Source organism: Erythrolamprus reginae, chromosome 3 (assembly GCF_031021105.1).
Source record: "Erythrolamprus reginae isolate rEryReg1 chromosome 3, rEryReg1.hap1, whole genome shotgun sequence".
Lineage (NCBI taxonomy): Eukaryota > Metazoa > Chordata > Lepidosauria > Squamata > Dipsadidae > Erythrolamprus > Erythrolamprus reginae.
This window is the reverse complement of record NC_091952.1, coordinates 110,120,298-110,139,705: the sequence shown is the minus strand read 5'-3', so window position 1 is coordinate 110,139,705 and position 19,408 is coordinate 110,120,298. Positions and strand designations below refer to the sequence as shown.

At 51.9% G+C, this 19,408-nt stretch overlaps 1 long non-coding RNA gene across 1 annotated transcript in view; it reads left to right on the top strand.

Annotated features, from left to right (window-relative positions):
* The window catches only part of LOC139164357 (uncharacterized), a 283,996-nt gene extending 268,531 nt beyond the window's left edge, over positions 1-15,465 (top strand). The window contains exon 4 of the long non-coding RNA XR_011558610.1: positions 15,441-15,465. This is a non-coding gene — a long non-coding RNA (uncharacterized lncRNA). The remainder of the gene's footprint in view (positions 1-15,440) is intronic.
* Positions 15,466-19,408: the final 3,943 nt, after the last annotated feature.

The following is a 19,408-nucleotide window of genomic DNA, read 5'->3' as shown; positions in this document are numbered from 1 at the left end:
CTGTGCTAATCACATTGTGTTGAAACTGGCTATTTGTTGTATGCTGCAAGGAGATAAGTCAATAACTATAAATGCCTATACAATGTTCAAATTATTAGACATATTTTTTAAAGACTGCTTTATTATTTTTTCTAGACAACTTAACAAAATGAAAAAAACTTTTTAAAATAAATGCTTGATCTGAAGAGGCTTGGTGTTGTTGTATCTTCTTTTAAATTGTAGAGAATGCCGCTGGCGACTTACCCGCCGGCGCGGGTTGCGGCGTGGCTGGGGAAGGAGGCCGCCATGTTGGGGGCGGTGCCTGCAGCCCCCACGTCATCCCCGGCGGCCGCAGTGACGTGTCTTGGGGTGCGCGGGGCACCCATTGGCCGGGCAGGAGGAGGCAGCCCTATAAAAGGGGCTGCCTCGTGGCGCAGTTTCTCTTTTGCCCGGCAGCATGAGACGGCCCTGCAGCACGAGGAGTCATCGCGCAGCGAGGGACAGGCCCGGAGGCCGGAGAAGTTCGCGGATTGCGCAGCCGGCGAGCGGAGCCTGAGCAGGCCGGCGGAGGGCGGAGAGCAGCGGATTGGAGGCTATTGGGGGCCAGATTGTCTCTCGGGGGTGGTTGTGGCGGCGATGGCGCGAGGCAGCAGGGCAAAGGGAAACAGCCAGTGGCGGGGAGCGGGGGAGGGGGCCAGCGAGCAGGGAACCCCCCCCAACGAACCCCGGCATACGGGACGCAAGAGGGCCCCTAAGAGGGCATGGATGGAGGCCTCTGGGGCTGGGCAGGCCGAGCGGTATGGGCGTGAAGGCAGCTCCAGGGGGGCGGTAGTAACAAGGGGAAGGGCGGCGAAGCGTCGGGGGCCACCCCCAGGAGCGGGAGGCCGCCACCAGGGGCGGGCCCCTCCTCGAGGGCCACATGGAAGGACGACTGAGGTTACAGGGGAAGGGGAGCCTAGCGCCTCAGAGCTTAGCTTGTCTGAGGAGGGGTCCCCTGCAGGGAGGACTCCTGGGAAGGAGGGTGCAGGGGATGATTCTCTTGCTGTTTCCTCACAACTCCTATCTGCTTTACTCAAGAAACTGGATGAGCGGCCAAAGAAGAGGGGAAGGCCCCGACAGGCAGGGGCTGCAGGTGCCACAAGCGCGGAGGGGACGCGTAGCTCCTCGGAATCGGAGGAGAGGTCCCAGAAGGAGCGAGCAGAGCATCGCGCTAAGAAGAAGCGCAAGAGGAAGCGGGTAAGCAGGACAGTCTCCTGCTCCGAGGATGCCGATGATGACTCTTCACATTGGGGTGAGTGCCCTGTACCTAAGCATCGCTGGTCCCGTCCAAGGGGGCCACGAGGCAGGCTGCAGGCTGTCAAACGCACTACACATAGGGCACACAGAACATGGCGATTGCGCACGGCAGCCCAGGTTTGGGGGAGGCGGCGCAGGCGAGAGGTGACAAAACGGGGCAGGAAGAGAAGGGACACATCGCAGGACAGCTCTGAGTCAACTACCACGGAGTCCACCGACTCCTTTGGGGGTGATAGTGATAACCCTTTTGCCCCTGGCCTCCCTGACACCCCGCTGAGTATGCATATGTCACAGGCCCTTAAACGAAAAATTTGGCGTGGGGCTTACGTGGATATCTTCAGTATTTTGTTACCGGAGAAGTCCGACAAGGACAAGGATAGCAAGAAAAGGGCCGATGAACCGAAGGACACTAAAATGGATAAGGGAATATTGGCGTGGGCGTATGCCTTCTTGGCTTACCATTCAGTGGTAGTGGAAGATGACGTACACAAGACCCACGAACTTATACTTTATATGAATATGACCTTGAAGGCGTACCAGGAGTTTGGGGGGGAGGCATAGAAGCAGTACGATGAGACGTTTCGGAGATTCGCAGCACACAATAGGCACTGGCCTTGGGACACGAGGCATAATGATCTGTGGCTGCAGGCCACGCAGCAAGCGGCTACCCCGGCCAGCGGGCGGACGCCCACTGGCCACCTGCTGCTGACCCAAGGAAAGGAAGCAACCCTTCCCCGCCCCGCAGTGGGTTCAGGGACACAAGGCTCTACACAGCGTAGCGGGTCAGGTTCGTCCTTTCGGATCCCGCCGTACTGTTACGAGTACGGCGCCAGGGGAGCCTGTTCACAGCCAGTTTGCCGCTTTCGCCATGCATGCGCTTTGTGCAATGGCAGACACCCAACTTCAGCATGCTACAGAGGCAGGGGGGAGGCGGCAACAAGGACACGGGGGGCCCCTCCAAACCCCAGTCGGGAGGAGCTCAAGCTAAGGGGCCCAACCCCCGTTAGGTTGGAAAGGTTGCAGGAGAGACTTATCGGCTATCGACCAAGGAGAGAGGCCGAGTTTTTGATGGCAGGTTTTTCAGAGGGCTTTCGGATTCTGTACGAGGGGCCTAGGAGGGCCTGCCTTGCGGACAATTTGAGGTCTTTAGTTGGCATGGAGTATGTGGTACGAGAGAAGATTTTGAAGGAGGTGCGGGAGGGCCGGGTGCTGGGCCCCTTTTCGGGGCCGCCCCTGCCCTCCTTGCAGGTATCCCCCCTGGGAGTGGTGCCCAAGAGAGCAGCCGGGGAGTTCAGGCTCATTCATCACCTGTCTTTCCCTCCGGGTGAATCGGTAAATGATCACATCCCTGGGGAGCTGTGCTCACTGCACTATACCCCCTTTGAGAAGGCCGTCTCAATGGTACGAGACTGTGGAATTGGGGCCCTGATGGGCAAATGTGATATTAAGTCGGCCTTTCGTCTATTACCGATTCACCCCGAGGATTTTGACCTCCTAGGTTTTCAGTTTGAGGGGGGCTTCTTTGTAGACAGGGCCCTGCCAATGGGTTGTTCGGTTTCATGTTCTTTGTTCGAGAAGTTTAGTTCGTTCCTAGAGTGGGCCCAGGTGAAGGGCACGGGGATTCGGTCAGTTGTCCATTATTTAGATGACTTTCTTTTCGCAGGGCCGGCTGGCTCTGACGAATGCCAACGGGGGATGGCAGGATTTCAGGAATTGTGCGGTGACCTGGGCGTGCCTCTAGCCCATGAAAAGACTGAGGGGCCCACCACCAGGCTCACATTCCTAGGCATTGAGGTAGATTCGGTAGCGCAGACATGTAGGCTACCTGAGGACAAGCTGGCTAGGCTTAGGGACTCGGTTAGGGTTATTCGAACCGCCAGAAGGGTGACTCTTAAGCAGGTTCAGGAGCTAGCCGGATTGTTGAATTTCGCTTGTCGAGTGGTAGCGCCGGGTAGGGCATTTATGTATAGATTTACCGGGCGACAGTGGGTCTGAGTAAGCCGCACCACAGGATCCGCTTGAGCGTTAGGAAGGATCTAGGGGTATGGCAACAATTCTTAGACACATATAATGGGGTTTCCTTTTGGAGACAAGACATGCTTTTGAGAGGGGACATGCAGGTGAAATCTGACGCGGCAGGGACGACTGGTTTTGGAGTAATATGGAAGGATAGATGGTTTAGGGCGGACTGGCCACACGATTGGCGGGATACGGCGGTTTGCAGGGATTTGACATTCCTGGAGCTGTTCCCAATTGTCATGGGAATTGAGCTTTGGTCCCATAGTTTCGCCGGGAAGATGGTACATTTCTGGTGCGATAACATGGCAGTCGTACATGTGGTCAACACACTTTCCTCCAAAAACGAGAGGGTGATGGGGCTGGTTCGACATATGGTGGTGAAGTGCCTGGAGCATAACATGCTTTTTCGCGCGCACCATGTCCCGGGTATTAGGAACAGGGTGGCTGACGCACTATCAAGGGGGCAGTTGGCTAGTTTAAGTTTAAGTTTAAGTTTAATCAGATTTGTATGCCGCCCCTCTCCGCAGACTCGGGGCGGCTCACAGCAACAGCAATACAAGGTTCCGGCTGCTTGCCCCACAGGCCAAGGAGTACCCGGAGGCAGCCCCCCATCACCTGTGGCTGATTGGAGGGCCGACGTAAACAGGGCAATGGACATGTCCATAGCAGCAAGCACCAGGAGGTCATACCAGCGGGCAGGTAGGGAATTTTGGGCTTTTCGTCACCTTAGGAGATACGATCAGCTATGGCCTGCCCCGGTAGAGCACTTACTCGAGTTCTGTGCTCTTAGCAGACATCGGGGGTTGTCCGCCCGAACAATACGGGGCAAACTCGCAGGCTTGGCTTTTATAGCCAAGTCCCGGGGCTTCTCAGACACCACAGGGGACTTCAGGGTTAGGAAAACACTGGAGGGCTGGATTAGGGAGAGGGGTCCGGCCCGGGGTGACAGGAGGTGTCCCCTTAAACTAGTTCACCTAAAGGGGCTGTGCGGCTTGTGGGACGGGCTATGCCGCTCTCAGTACGAGGCAGCACTTTACTGTGCGGCCGCGGTTATATTGTTCTTCGGAGCTTTTCGTATTAGTGAGGTTTTAGCGGCATCTAGGTTCGACAGCTCGGGCCGGGCCCTGACTGCAAGAGATATCAGATTTAGGTGGGGCTCGGTATTCCTACGGCTGCGACGTTCCAAGACCGATCAAAAGGGACGGGGCGTTACGGTTAAGCTTTCCCGCACTAGCAACAAGAGGGTGTGCCCCGTACGGGCGATTTCAGCATACTGGGCCCTTAGGGGCAAGGAACCCGGTCCGCTTTTCTGTCACTCCTCTGGGGAACCTCTCACCAGGTACCAGTTCTGGGCAGTAACGACTAAGGCCCTGGCCCGGCTGGGCCTGGACCCCAAGCGTTACGGGACTCACTCTTTTAGGATCGGTGCAGCTTCCTTTGCAGCGGAGGAAGGTTTCAGCACGCCGGACATCTGTGCAGTGGGCCGATGGCGATCGGCGGCCTTCCAGACTTACATCCGCCCTTAGGTGAGTAGGGCGGGACAGGGCGCGGCTGCGCCACCACTTCTGACGCTGCTTTGTTTCCTCCCTTCTTTAGATAACACACAGGGTGCGCACAGGATCCTGATCTGTGGCCACAGCATGGTATACTGGGCCGAGAGGAGGGCCCAGGAGACGACGCCCGGCACGCATTTGGAGTTTGACCAGCCTGTGTCTGTTCAATGGTTGGGCCGTCGAGGCTTGCGGTGGTTTAATTTACTTCCCCTGTTATTCAACAGTGGGAAGGTGCACGGGGTGCCGGGATGGTTGGTTTTACACGTAGGAGGTAACGACCTCGGATCAATAACGGGCGTAGATTTGTTGTGGCACATTTGGGATGGCTTACAGGTGATTTGGCAGCGGTGGCCGGACACCCGAGTTTTATGGTCCAACATTTTGCCACAAAGGTGCTGGCGGCATGCTGTAAACCCTAAGGCGGTAGATGGGGCTAGGAAGAGGGTCAACAGAGCAGTTAAGAAATGGGTACTCCAGTCGGGGGGTGGAGTGATAGACCACCCCGATATCAGAGCATCCCAGATAGAGTTATATAGACAGGATGGGGTACATTTAACAGACAAGGGGAATGACAAATTCATAGCGGACCTGCAGAGGTGCCTGCACATTCATGTGCAGGGGGGGAGCAGGGGGAATAAATTCATAATTTCACCCCCTGCTGTGGCCGATAGGGGGCGGAAATGGGCGTAAGCAGCAACTGTGTGATCTCCTTTAGGGGCACCTCTACTGAGGTGAGGGGCGATTTCCTTCTCGGATTACAGGGCTCGACCGGCCTGGGTTCGGGGAGGGGGTCGCTCCTGTGGCTCGCTGCCTGGGGATTATCAGAGACCAGTGGTGAGCCATCCCATACGCCGTGGGGGCGTGGCAAGGGGCAGGGGGCAGGTGTAAGTTTACCTGACCCTGCACCCGGCAAGGAGCTTTCGCCCTAGAGTTGCTCAGTTGAGGTTGTTGGAAAGTTAACTCCGCCCCCATTTGAGTTATGCACCCCTGCAGGTCACGTGGGGTTTATTTGGTTAATAGTTAATTAAGTTGGTTTAATAAAAGTGACCCTATTTATACCCACACCTTGTGTCCGACTGTTACTCCGACTGCGCCGCAATGCCGCTGGCGACTTACCCGCCGGCGCGGGTTGCAGCGTGGCCGGGGAAGGAGGCCGCCATGTTGTGGGCGGTGCCTGCGGCCCCCACGTCATCCCCGGGGGCCACAGTGACGTGTCTTGGGGTGCGCGGGGCACCCATTGGCCGGGCAGAAGGAGGCAGCCCTATAAAAGGGGCTGCCTCGTGGCACAGTTTCTCTTTTGCCCTGCAGCGTGAGACACCCGCCCGCCCTCCCTCTGTTACAGGGTGCATATGATGGGTCGCCCCTCGGGGGGCCGAGTAGGAATTTTTTGCAGCCACAGCAAAATGGCCGAGCGGTGGCTGTTTTTTCGCCTACTCCACTCTGTGCATGGGAGTGTGGTTAGGGGGTGGACCCACCAGCTAGTACCCCTCCCCCCCTCAAGGTCACTGGGGGGGGGACGGCCGATAGGGGGCAGAAATGGGCGTAAGCAGCAACTGTGTGATCTCCTTTAGGGGCACCTCTACTGAGGTGAGGGGCGATTTCCTTCTCGGATTACAGGGCTCGACCGGCCTGGGTTCGGGGAGGGGGTCGCTCCTGTGGCTCGCTGCCTGGGGATTATCAGAGACCAGTGGCGAGCCATCCCATACGCCATGGGGGCATGGCAAGGGGCAGGGGGCAGGTGTAAGTTTACCTGACCCTGCATCCGGCAAGGTGCTTTCGCCCTAGAGTTGCTCAGTTGAGGTTGTTGAAAAGTTAACTCCGCCCCCATTTGAGTTATGCACCCCTGCAGGTCACGTGGGGTTTATTTGGTTAATAGTTAATTAAGTTGGTTTAATAAAAGTGACCCTATTTATACCCACACCTTGTGTCCGACTGTTACTCCGACTGCGCCGCAATATACATTTCTCCAATTCTTTGCTATTTCTATTATTAGACCCGGATGCGCAAAAATACACAGCAAACAGTGTATATCATCTGTGCTGTTTGCTGGGAGGGAAATTGCTGGGAGACAGAGGCAGATTTGTTTTTCCTTGTTTTCCTTTCCCAAAACTAAGATGCATTTTATGCTCCAATGCATCTTATATTCCCAAAAATATGGTAAATAAGCAAACAAGCTTGATCATTCAAGGTAGGCAAGGCAATCATAAGTGCTATTTCCAGACATAAAACCTGCACTAATTTAAAATGTGTCCCTCCTGCTGGGTTTTCATGACCTCAAATAGATTGTATATCTAGGCTGACACCCCACCCTCCAATTAGGAAATGCTAAAGCAGAGAAAACACTACCAAAAGTAATGAACTGCATTTGCGGCGCAGGCGGAGTAATAGTCGGACACAAGGTGTGGGTATAATGGGGTCACTTTTATTCAAACAACTCAACTTAACTTCTTTAACCGATTAACTTATTTAAACAATTAACCCCACATGACCTGCAGGGTGCATAAATCAAATGGGGGCGGAATTAACTTTTAAGCCAATTCAACAGAGCAACACTCGGGCGAAAACTCCTTAACACTGGGTGCGGGTCTTGGTAAACTACACCTGCCCCCTGCACCGTTACCACGCCACCCATGGCGTGTGGGATGGCTCGCTACTGGTCTATGTTAATCACCAGCAAGCGAGCCACAGGAGCGACCCCCTCCCCGAACCCAAGCCGGTCGAGCCCTGTAATCCGAGAAGGAGCTCGCCCCTCACCTCAGTAGAGGTGCCCCTAAAGGAGATCACCAGTTGCTATTTACTTTATTTTCCGCCCCCTATCGGCCACCCCTCCCCCCAGTGACCCTAAGGGGGGGCACTAGTTGGTGGGGCCACCCCCTAACCACACTCCCACGCACAGAGTGGAGTAGGCGAAAAAACAATCGCAGCTCGTCCAATTCTGCTGCGACTGCAAAAAATTCCTACTCGGCCCCCAGAGAGCGACCCATCATATGCACCCTGTAACAGAGGGAGGGTGGGCGGGTGCCTCACGCTGATCCGGGCGAGACTGCTGCATCATGAGGCAGCCCCCTTATATAGGGCTGCCTGGCTCGCCCGGCCAATCGGTGCACACGCACCGCGCCACGTCATCACGGCACCCCTTACCACGTGGGTGCCGTGGCTCCGCCCCCAACATGGCGGCCTCCTCGCCCCGCCGATCGCCGCAAACCCCATCGGCCGGTAAGTCGGCCGTGGGAATTGCGGCGCAGGCGGAGTAATAGTCGGACACAAGGTGTGGGTATAATGGGGTCACTTTTATTCAAACAACTCAACTTAACTTCTTTAACCGATTAACTTATTTAAACAATTAACCCCACATGACCTGCATGGTGCATAAATCAAATGGGGGCGGAATTAACTTTTAAGCCAATTCAACAGAGCAACACTCGGGCGAAAACTCCTTAACACTGGGTGCGGGTCTTGGTAAACTACACCTGCCCCCTGCACCGTTACCACGCCACCCATGGCGTGTGGGATGGCTCGCTACTGGTCTATGTTAATCACCAGCAAGCGAGCCACAGGAGCGACCCCCTCCCCGAACCCAAGCCGGTCGAGCCCTGTAATCCGAGAAGGAGCTCGCCCCTCACCTCAGTAGAGGTGCCCCTAAGGGAGATCACCAGTTGCTATTTACTTTATTTTCCGCCCCCTATCGGCCACAGCAGGGGGTGAAATTTTTAATTTATTCCCCCTGCTCCCCCCCCCCCTGCACATAGATGTGCAGGCACCTCTGCAGGTCCGCTATAAATTTATCGTTCCCTCTGTCGGTCAAGTGTACTCCGTCCTGTCTATACAAGTCTATTAGGGATGCCCTGATGTCTGGATGGTCTATCACTCCACCCCCGGCCTGAACTACCCACTTCTTAACCGCTCTGTTTACCCTCTTCCTGGCCCTATCCACTGCCATAGGGCTTCTAGCCTGCCGCCAACTCCTCCTTGGCAGGATGTTGGACCACCACACACACGTATCAGGCCACCGCTCCCAGATCACTTGCAAACCCTCCCAAATGTGCCACAGCAGATCGACACCTATCATCGATCCCAGATCGTTCCCACCAACGTGCAAAACCAAACAGCCCGGCACTCCTTGCACTTTCCCACTGTTGAATAACAGGGGAAGAACCTCGCGCCACCGTAGGCCATGACGGCCCAGCCACTGAACAACCACTCGATGATCCATCTCCAGCTGCGTGCCGGGCGTCGTCTCGCGGGCCCTCCTCTCGGCCCAGTACACCATGCTGTGGCCACATATCAGGATTCTGCGGTGCCTGCCATGTATTCGTTCTAGAGAAAGGGAGGAAGCAGAGCAGCATCAGAAGTGGCGGCCCGGAAAGACCCCCCCCCCCGCCCCACTCACCTAGGGGCGGATGTACGTCCGGAAGGCCCCAGATCTCCAGCGGCCCACTGTCTTTATATCCAGCCTGCTGAAACCTTCGACTGCTGCCAACGACGCTGCACCTATCCTGAATGAGTGAGTCCCGTAACGTCTGGGGTCCAAGCCCAGCCTTGCCAGCGCCTTGGACGTGACGGCCCAGAATTGGTACCTGGTAAGGGGTTCGCCGGACACATGACAAAACAGAAAGCCCGGCTCTTCACCCCTATGGGCCCAATACGCCACCAGAGCCGCCACTGGGCACACCCTCCGGTTGTTAGCCCGGGAAAGTCGGACCGTCACACCTCGACCCCTTTGGTCGGTCTTGGACCGTCTAAGCCTCAGGGACACCGAGCTCCTACTTAATTTGATATCCCTGGTGGTAAATGCCTGGCCGGAGCTATCGGCTCGGGAAGCTGCAAGAACCTCACTAACCCGAAAAGCCCCGAAAAACAAGGTCACCGCAACCGCGTGGTACAGTGATGCCTCATACTCAGAGCGGCAGAGCCGGCCCCACAGCTCATAAAGCCCCATCAGGTGGGCGAGCTTTAGGGGACGCCTGCTGTCACCCTGGGCCTGACCTTTCTCCCTAATCCAACCCTCCAATGTCTTCCTAATCCTGAAATCCCCTGTGGTGTCCGAAAAGCCCCGTGACTTGGCTACGAAGGCCAAGCCAGCAAGCTTTCCCCTAATCGTCCGGGCAGACAACCCACGGCGACGGTTAAGCGCACAGAATTCGAGCAGGTGTTCCACCGGGGCAGGCCAAAGCTGATCGTATCTCCTATCATGACGAAAAGCCCAAAATTCCCTACCTGCCCGCTGGTATGATCTCCTGGTGCTTGGGGCTATGGACAAATCCATGGCCTTGCTTACGTCGGCCCTCCAATCAGCCACAGATGCTGTGGGGCTGCTTCCGGGTGCTCCTCGGCCTGTGGGGCAAGCAGCCGGAACCTAGCCAACTGCCCCCTTGACAGTGCATCCGCCACCCCGTTTCTTACCCCTGGAACGTGGTGGGCCCGGAAGAGCATGTTATTGGCTAGGCATCTCGCTACCATATGCCGGACCAAACCCATAACCCGTTCATTCCTAGAGGAGAGTGTGTTCACTACGTGTACAACCGCCATGTTGTCACACCAAAAGTGGACCGTCCTCCCGGCAAAACTGGTGGCCCACAGCTCGATGGCCACGACAATTGGGAATAGCTCCAAAAACGTCAAATCCCTGCAGACGGCCGCACCGCGCCACTCCTGCGGCCAGTCAGCTCGAAACCATTTGTCCTGCCATACCACACCAAAACCGGTCGTGCCCGCCGCATCGGACTTCACCTGAAAGTCCGCTTTCAGCAGCATATCCTGTCTCCACAATGACACACCGTTGTACCCGTCCAGAAACCCTTGCCACACCACGAGGTCCTCCCTAATGCTCTTCGACAACCTGATCCTGTGGTGCGGTTTCGTCAAGCCAACCGTCGCCCTATACAGTCTAAACATAAAAGCCCTACCTGGCGCTATCACTCGACAAGCAAAATTTAACAGGCCAGCCAGCTCCTGAACCTGCCTAAGAGTCACCTTCTTAGCAGCTCGGGCAACCCTCACCGCATCCTTGAGTCTCGTCAGTTTATCATCGGGTAGCCTACACGTTTGCGCAACGGAGTCCACCTCGATGCCTAAAAATGTCAGTCTGGTCGAAGGCCCCTCGGTTTTTTCGTGAGCCAAAGGTACGCCTAAATCCAAGCATAAATCCTGGAAACCTGTCATTCCCCGCTGACAGTCGTCGGAACCCGCCGGCCCGGCGAAAAGAAAGTCATCCAAATAGTGCACGACAGACGCAATGCCTGTACCTTTAACATGTGCCCACTCCAAAAATGAACTAAACTTCTCGAATAGCGAGCAGGACACTGAACAACCCATTGGCAGGGCCCTATCAACAAAGAACCCACCATCAAACTGAAAACCTAACAGGTCGAAATCCCCCGGGTGAATAGGCAAAAGCCGAAAGGCAGATTTGATATCACATTTTCCCATCAGCGCCCCTACTCCGCACGCCCGGACCATCGCGACAGCCGTCTCGAATGGTGTGTAGCGCACCGAGCATAGCTCCTCGGGAATGTGATCGTTCACCGATTCACCAGGGGGGAATGACAGGTGATGTATGAGCCTGAACTCTCCCGCGGCCCGCTTGGGCACCACCCCGAGTGGGGACACCTGCAAGAAGGGCAGGGGGGGCTCCGAAAAGGGGCCCAAAACCCGGCCCTCACGCACCTCCCTCATAATTTTGTCCCGCACTACATGACCCATACCTGCCACCGACCTCAAATTGTCCGCCAGGCAGGCCCTACACGGCCCCCTGTATGGGATCCTGAAGCCCGCGGAAAACCCCGCGAGCAGAAAATCAGCCCCTTTCTTGGGGCGGTAGCCGGTGAGCCAGTACTTCAACCTGTCCAACCTAACGGGGGTTGGGCCCCTTACTTTGAGCTCCTCCCGGTTGGGGTTTGGCAGGGGCCCCGGCGTCTTTGGAGCCGGCCCCTCCCCTTCCCCTGTAACAAGCGGAGGTCGGGTGCCTGCCATTGCACAAGGCGCAGGCGTGGCGAAAACGACAATATGACCTTGAACAGGCCCCCCTGGCGCCGTACTCGTAACAGTACGGCGGGCCTCGAAAGGACGAACCAGCCGTGCTACGCTGGCCGGAGGCCGGGGTCCCCGTGCCCACCGCCGGGCGGGGAAGAGTGGCCTCCTTGCCAGGCGTCAAAAGCAAATGACCAGTGGGAGTCCGCCCACTGGCCGGGGTCGACGCTTGCTGCGTGGCCTGAAGCCACAAATCATTATGCCTCATATCCCAAGGCCAGTGTCGATTGTGGGCGGCGAACCTACGAAAGGTCTCGTCATATTGCTTCCAATCCTCGCCCCCAAACTCCTGATAAGCCTTCAGAATCATGTTCATGTACAAGATGAGCTCATGGGTCTTATGGATGTCATCTTCCACAACCACTGAGTGGTATGCCAAAAATGCATACGCCCACGCCAGAATGCCCTTGTCCATTTTGGTGTCCTTTGGGTCATCCGACCCCTTCTTGCCCTCTTTATCCCTATCCTTTTTAGACTTCTCAGGTAGTAAAATCTGAAAAATGTCAACATAAGCGCCACGCCAAATCTTACGCTTGAGGGCCTGGGACATGTGCATACTGAGCGGAGTGTCCGGGAGGCCTGGTGCGAAAGGATTATCGCTGTCAAAAGAGGTGCTGGTGGACCCAGAGGTGGTCGACCCAGAGCTATCCTTCGAGGTATCCCTCTTCCTCTTGTGCCTCCTGGCCAACCCCCTTCTACGCCCCCTCCTCCAAACTTGAGCAGCCGTGCGCGAGCGCCAGGTCCTATGAGCCCACGTGTCGTGCGTTTAGTAGCCCGTAGCCTGCCGCGAGGCCCCCTTGGGAGGGACCACCGGTGTCTAGGCACAGGGCACTCACCCCAGTGAGAAGAGTCATCGTCTGCGTCCTCGGAGCCGGACACCGTTCTCCTGGCCTTCCTCCGCCTGCTTTTCTGCTTTGCGCACCGGGTCCCCCGCGCCCTCCGCGGGCTGTCTGCTGACTCCGATGAGCTCCGAGACCCCTCTGCATTGGCAACGCACGCGGCCTGGCCCCGCCGGGACCTACCTCGCTTCCTTGGCCTCTCATCAAGTTTCTCAAGCAAGGAAGACAGTAGATGTGAGGAAACCGAAAGTGAATCCCCCTCCTCCTGCTCCCTCCTGGCAGGCCTTGCAGCGGGGGCCTCTACCCCAGACAGACCCGTTTCCAAACCGCTGAAGGCCCCCTCCTCCGCCCCAGTGGCCTCACCTGATCCCCCCGGTGCTTCCACCGGTAGGGCCCGGCCCTGGCGGCGGCCCCTTGCCCCTGATGAGGCTCCCCTTCGGCCCCCTACACGCCCCCGGGGGCTCACCTCCCCCCTGGGGCTGCCCTCATCAACTGGCCTCCTGGCCAGCCTTGCCCCCGGGGCCTCATTCCATGTCCGTTTGGGGGCCCGCTTCCTCCCGGTGCGGCATGGCTCGATGGGGGGGGTCCCTAGCCCTCTGGCCTGCCCCCCGTGGCCCGCCGCCGTGCCCCCGAACGACTTCTCCCACCCCCGCCATGTATCGCAGCCCAAATGCGCCTCCAAACCCTGTGGGGGGTGTCGCCGAAGCGAACTGAGCCTCCAGCCGCCGTTCGCGGCTCTTCTGGCCTCAAAAGGCCGAACGTCCCGCGTCGATCGGCTGCTTCGCCGGCCTCCGGGCCTGTGACGCAGCAGCCCGAGCCGGCAGTAGCAGCAGCAGCCTCGCCTCACGCTGATCCGGGCGAGACTGCTGCATCATGAGGCAGCCCCCTTATATAGGGCTGCCTGGCTCGCCCGGCCAATCGGTGCACACGCACCGCGCCACGTCATCACGGCACCCCTTACCACGTGGGTGCCGTGGCTCCGCCCCCAACATGGCGGCCTCCTCGCCCCGCCGATCGTCACAAACCCCATCGGCCGGTAAGTCGGCCGTGGGAATTCTTTTTAAAGCAATTGATGAGATCTAACAGCTAATAGCATGATAAATTTGAATAAGGATATTAAAAATTGTTATATTGGGTCATCCAGTTGACAAAAGTTAAGGAGGTAGCACTTGTTCAATGATATTTACCAAAAGGAAATGGAAAATTATTGTATTGTATTGAAAGTTGAAGGTATATGAAAAATGTATGTATTTATGAGTGGAGAAAAAATAAGCAATTTTACACACACACAACCAAAAAAGAACTTATCAGAACAAGTATTAACTTTAAAGCATAAGATGGAAAAACTGTCATCAGAAATAAATTACTGTAGAATCTAGCAGTAATTATTGACAAAGGGTTAAAAAAAATTGTATTTCTATTTTTTGGTATTCACAACAAAAAAGTATACTGCTTAATTGTTTTCATACCTTTCACATCCAAAGAGACTTATAGAAGAGGCTGGATCTGAGGAGGAATTCCATTGACAACTTTCAGCTAGTCAGCTGTTTTGTAATGTAGATTAGTCTGCAGACATCAACTGCCACAACTACTATTCCTAATCTGCAAACATCAACTAATCTGCATACATCAACTACATCAATTACTCAAGGTGTTACCCCACCAACTAATCAGGATGTTTCAATACAACCAATCAACCCGCTTGCAGCAGCTGAGCCAACACGCCACACCCACCCAGCAGTATTTATAGAGGGACAGTAGCATAGACCACACCTTGTTTGCCCAAGCACAAAGCCAAAAAACAATAGCCTGAAGATGACGAGTGGGACCTTGTCAAAATGTGTTTTTGTTTTTAGCAGCTGTTTTTAATGCTCACAACTTTTTATCTGTAAAATAGTGATCATTAAATGAAATATTATTGATTTCAAGAGACTACCAAACCCAATCTACTTGTTTTCTGTTGGAAACTTACGGTGCACACTGATTGAATTTGTTACACTGAGGATGATCGAATCATTGAAAATAACCCACTAAAGTTAAATAACAGTTTACACTTATTTCAGCCTTAGGACAGAGGGATCTTCTGGTCTTCAGTTTTAGAATCATAGTACTTCTCTCCCATTGCTCTGAATGGAAGGAATTTCATTTGGATCACAGGAATATTATTGTACAATGGAGCTTGCATTTGAAATTGCAATTAATAACAAATGGTATTAGTAAAATACAAATTTGTGTTGTGATTTACATGTAAATACCAAACATTTCTGTAGTGAACGTTTTACAAGTAGTCTTTGACTTACAACAGTTCATTTAGTGACAATTCAAAGTTACAATAACACTGAAAAAAGTGACCTTTGCAGCAATTCCCTTGATCACATGATCAAAATTCAGATGCTTCGCAACTGATTCATATTTATGATGGTTGCTATGTTCCAAGTCAATGTGATCTCCTTTTGTGACCGTCTGCCAAGGAAAGTTAATAGGGAAGCCAGATTCACTTAACAATCAGGCTATTAATTTAACAAATGTTGAGTCACTTGGGTGATTTTAGCCATTTGGTATAAAAATGATGATACTGACATTTCAGAATTTTCTTGTCCATGTAGTTTGGTTTCTTAAAATTGTTATATTTTGCTGCAGATCAGATGAATCGGTTTAAAAAAGAATTATATAAAATGTACTGATGCAAATTTATTTTTTTACTGTTCACTTTTTGTTTTTCCAGATCTAAGTAAATGAACAACAGGACATATGCCTCACCCTTTAAAACAGAAGATGAATATCTGAAAAGATATATCATTCTCTTTAATGTGACCACATGAAACTGGATTGTATGCAATTATAAACATCAGATCCAAACAAAAAAGCCTGGTCTGCAAAAGATTTTACCAACTATAATTTCTTGGGAAATGATAAGATTTAATTAAAAACAAGTTTATGGACTAAAATTAAGGCAGATAAAATAATATCCATTTGTGAATAGGTGGCAATGTAAAATTTAAAAATGATGAAATAAAATATAAAATAATAAAATATAATAAAATATAAGGTAACCTAATAAATAATGGAGGAATGGAGAATTTTTAATATATTTTTCCTTTAAACGTTTGATTAATCAGATCAAACAGCAACTCATCTTAAACAATGACAAAATTGTAATTGATAATAAGCCTATAGATATGTTCAAGGGGAAAAAGGAAGGAAAAATATCTTAAGGGAACAATCACATGAGGATTCAAGAGGAAGTTTGCAAAGGGGTATCATAAATAGTAAAAGTAAAGATTCCCTTTGCACATATGAATTACTCATTCCCAATTATAGGGGGAGATACAATATCCATCTCTTGGATATGGTAATTTTTTTTCTTTCTTATGGAAGATCACAAGATACCCTCAACTTTGCTGGTGTCATTGTGAAGTTTGGAGAACAGCAAGTTAAGAAGTACACATTTCACCAATTTTAATAATCCATTGTGATTACCTGTGGACAACATTGTGTATTTTTCCTCTTGGAAGAGTGGGGGAGAAGGATGATGAGGACGAGGACAAGGATAATGAAGAAGAAGGAGAAGAATGAAAGATTGGATGCTTCATAATAAGGCAGAGCCAAACCAGATATCTTCTCACATTAGATCTTTTCCTTATTTTATTGAATCTTCCCATGAGGAACATAGAGCACTGTCTACATTTTTTAAGTCAATGGGGTCTTTTTGACTCAATTCAAGTTGCATAATACAGATACTAATACATATTGTTCTCCACATTAGGTGGAACTATAATCCAGAATGGGTTGATCTTGCCCAATCAGATGAGGACTGAAACTGGTAATTTAAATACTGAAGGGCACTTCTGTCCTATTTCCCTCAGTCTTCAGTCTGGACAGAGGTCATCTTGTTCAATCCTCAGATTGATAGCTTCATTAGCTGATATCTCTACTTTTCATCTGTCATTGCACATGAGTTTGAGGTTTCCTTGATTCAACTGTCAGTTTTCAAGCTTTACTGCCTCTGACTGGATGGCAGGAGCAATAAAGAATAGAATAGAATAGAATAGAATAGAATAGAATTCTTTATGGGCAAGTGTGATTGGACACACAAGGAATTTGTCTTTGTGCAGATGCTCTGAGGGCCTTGGCCCTGCTCCAGTCCTGATAGGACTGAGGGACTATTATTTGGGGCCTTGTTCCCCATTAATTTCCCTCTGATTACCAGCTACTCTCAGGAACTTGTATGCTACACCTTTCCCCCTGAACTGCCAACATCTGTATCAGAGTGAGAGGAAAGGTTTAAGTCACCATGGCAACAAATCACTGATTTTTGCTCCAGCACTAGCAGTTTTTCCACTCCAATTCCTCTAACCAGCTCAGGTGACAGACCCTCCTTATCTCAGCAATTGCCTGACCACCCCTAAATTGACAGCGAAGGGGAGTTGCATCTTCGTTCCCTGCTGTCTCCTCTTCCTCCCATTGCTGCCGCTGGCTCTGGAGCTCTCCCACTTTTCCAATTATAGTCTGAGAACAGCAGAAGAATAGTGTTGTGTGAACCGAACTTGCACAGTTCGGGTTTGTGCCAAACTTTGCAGTGTTCGGCATGTTTTTAAAAGTTCGGGTTCAGGTTCGGCATTTGTTCGAACACCACGAAGCGCCGCCGCCCAGCTGTCATCTTCTGAGGAAGCAAAAAGAGGTGGGGAATCCCATGGAGACTCCTTCTGGCCCAGCTGAAATGGGGAGTTGAGGAGGAAATAAAGCCACAGGCCAGGAAGGAGATTCCCCACCTCCTTTTGCTTCCTTTTATTTTTATGGAAAAGGAAGCCGCAGCACCGCTGCAAGCAAAAGGAGGTGGGGAATCCTACAATGGGATTCCGGGGGTGGGGCTTTGACGTCACGGAGACTCCTTCCTGGCCTGTGGCTTTATTTCCTCCTCAACTCCCCGTTTCGGCCGGCCAGGAAGGAGTCTCCATGATGTCAAAGCCCCACTCCCGGAATCCCATTATGGGATTCCTCACCTCCTTGTTTATTTTTACGGGTGTAAAAATTTTTAAGTGTTCGGGTTCGGGTTTGGCGAATTTACCTGAACTCCGCCACCAAGTTCGGATAAGTTCGCTGAACCCGAACTTCGTTGGGTTCGCCCAACACTACAGAAGAACCAATTACCTGTTTGGAAGAAGTAGGCCTCATCCATGCACACAAGTAATCTGAAAGCCGACAGACAGCTGGGATCAATCAGCGGCTATTCGATGAGCCATGGAGCACAGGTGAAGCTGTCACCTCAGACAAGTTCATTGGCTTCCCCCACAGCCTCTACTGATTCCTGGGCCTTACCTTGTTTCTATGTGGGCTCCTTGTGGCTTGGGGATTTGGCGAGAGAGCCATTTTAGGTCTCTGTCTGTCCAGCCACCATTTTGTTTTTCTTGTGCCCCCATCTTACTTAGTCCAGGAGTGTAAAGACACTTGGGCTTCCAGATACTGGAAGTTTCCAACAGAAAACAAGTAATCATTCTATATGCCTAAGCTTTTGATTAATTCCTATTGATGACTGGTGATTTCTGGTCAAAGTTTATTGTCTCTACATATATAAAACCAAAAACCACTCATTCATTAATCATGAAGTCTCCAAAATAGTAAAGCTTATAAACTTAAATTTGACATGTATGTTCCTCTTGCCTTCTAGGTGCTCACTAAGAAAGGATTTTTCAAAATGACCATTGGAGCATTAGTATTTTCTATATTATTATTAACACGCTCTGTTGCCAAGGACTTCTACTTCCCCTCCCCATCTGAAAAGAAATCTGTTCCAAATGCAAAACACAAGCAGAGGAGAGAAGTTTCAGGTTCAGATTTACTTTCACAGCAAAAGCAGGGAATAGGATAGGGAGGCTTCCATGGGGAAATTCTGAGGGAGAGAAGGGGGTAGGAAAGGAGAGAATTATGTGCGGCAAGGCTGAGGGGGAGAAGTGGAGGGGAGAGGGAAGGCTTCTATGCGGCAAGCCTGAGGGAGAGAAGGAGATGGGATAGGCAAGGCTTCTGTATGGCAAGGCTGAGGGAGAGAAGGGGAAAGAAGACGCCAAGTGTAACTACTCATTAATTTTCAAGCTGTAAGTTTCAATTTATCAAGCCCAATCACATAGTTCCGTAGCAGAACACAGGTATTTAGCTAGTATTCAATACTAATATGTTTGTAATGGAGACATACAATTTCACTGGTGTTGATGTATGGGAGCTCGCAGCTGGCAACTGACTGCGGGTTACTCACAAATCCAATTGAGAGAAAAGACCTTGCACAAGAAACTTGCTCTTTGGTGAGACAACCTGGATTTTCTCTTTGGTGAGGCAACCCAGATTAAATCCAGGATGACCCTTTTATTGAAAGCAAACAAAGAAAGGCAGGCTTCTGTGATGCTACATTTCACATGGGTCTCTTACACCAATTCAAACTTATAACGTATTAAGCGTACAAAATATAACCAATAAAAATCACACAACTTGTGCTACATTTCAAAGTGCTGATTCATGAGAAAAAGAAAGCAAGAGCGAGAGAAGGGCCCCATCAGCCCACCTCGTGATATATAATGTTGCACTTTTCTTAGGCTAGCAGCAACGAAAGCAAGATAAGAGTGCAGGGAAGGAGAATGTTGCTAGAGAAACTGGGTCATCATATGTGTCATGCTCAAGGTCTATGATTTTCGCACGCACATT